General features: G+C 42.7%; 1 non-coding gene across 1 annotated transcript; it reads left to right on the top strand.

Moving 5' to 3' along the window:
• The first annotated feature begins 653 nt into the window (after nucleotides 1–653).
• On the top strand, nucleotides 654–802 carry LOC132521408 (small nucleolar RNA SNORA57). The gene has a single exon (XR_009540858.1). It is a non-coding gene; the product is annotated as a small nucleolar RNA SNORA57 (small nucleolar RNA).
• The last annotated feature ends 788 nt before the right edge of the window (nucleotides 803–1,590 follow it).

Raw genomic sequence — 1,590 nt, 5'->3', positions numbered from 1 at the left:
CAACTGACAAAGGATTCATCTCCAAAATATACAAGCAGCTCACGCAGCTTAATGGCAAACGAACCCAAATCCAAAAATGGGCAAAAGACATAAATAGACATTTCTCCAAAGAAGATATACAGATTGCCAACTAACACATGAAAGGATGCTCAACATCACTAATCATTGGAGAAATGCAAATCAAATCTACAATGAGGTATCACCTCACACCAGTCAGAATGGCCATCATTAAAAAATCTACAAACAATAAATTCTGGAGAGGGTGTGGAGAAAAGGGAACCCTCTTGCACTGTTGGTGGGAATGTACATTGATACAGCCACTATGGAGAACAGTATGGAGGTTCCTTAAAAAACTAAAAATAGAACTACCATAGGACCCAGCAATTCCACTACTGGGCATATACCCTGAGAAAACCATAATTCAAAAAGAGTCGTGTACCACAATGTTCAGTGCAGCTCTATTTACAACAGCCAGGACATGGAAGCAACCTAAGTGTCCATCAACAGATGAATGGATAAAGAAGATGTGGCACATATATACAATGGAATATTACTCAGCCATAAAAAGAAATGACACTGAGATATTTGTAGTGAGGTGGATGGACCTAGAGTCTATCATACAGGGTGAAGTAAGTCAGAAAGAGAAAAATAACCCTCTTTTTCTTGGCGGGGATCGGGCTTGCGGTCCCAGTCCATGTAATGTACAGAGGTAGAGGGAAAGCGCTCTGGCCCCCCTGGCGTCATGTCTTCGGTACCAGTGGCTTCCTGTCTGCAGGTTCTATCCTCAAGCGCTGGGATACCGTGGGAAAAAAAATAAGGAAAGAAAAACGAATACCATATGCTAACACATATATATATGGAATCTAAAAGAAAAAAATGGTTCTGACAAACCTATGGGCAGGACAGGAATAAAGATGCAGACGTAGAGAATGGACTTCAGCTCATGGGAAGGGGAAAGGGTAAGCTGGGACAAAGTGAGAGAGTGGCATTGACATATATACACTACCAAATGTAAAATAGCTAGCTAGTGGGAAGCGGATGCATAGTACAGGGAGATCAGCTGTTGCTCTGTGACCACCAGAGGGGTGGGAGGGAGAAGCAAGAGGGAAGAGATATGGGGATATGTATATGTATAGCTGATTCACTTTGTTATAAAGCATAAACTAACACACCATTGTAAAGCAGTTATACTCCAATAAAGATGTTAAAAAACAAACAAACAAAAAACAGTCACAGGACCCCTGCTTCCTCCTGAAGGGAAACAGATAAAGATCTGATGCATATCTTTGATTTGTTCCTCAGAAACTAAGACCGTCCCCCACCCCACCAAAAAAAAGGGGAGGATGGTGACTACATGCTGACCACAAGCACACAGACCCCAGACTGGTTGGAACCAGGCTGATAATTAAGGTTCCTGAAACATCATCCTGTTACCTCATCAGCAGCCAATCAGAAAAAATGTCCACAGCATGTAATCCTCATTCCTAATGTCGCCTTTAAAAATCGTCCCCTGAATGCCACTGACGGGGATGGGGTCTTTTGAGAACTAGCTGCCCATTCTCCTTGCTTGGCACCCTGCGAAGAATGCTG

This window comes from Lagenorhynchus albirostris, chromosome 5 (genome assembly GCF_949774975.1).
Source record: "Lagenorhynchus albirostris chromosome 5, mLagAlb1.1, whole genome shotgun sequence".
In the NCBI taxonomy this organism is placed as follows: domain Eukaryota; kingdom Metazoa; phylum Chordata; class Mammalia; order Artiodactyla; family Delphinidae; genus Lagenorhynchus; species Lagenorhynchus albirostris.
Note: the sequence above shows the minus strand (reverse complement) of the source record. Positions and strands in the feature narration are given on the sequence as shown.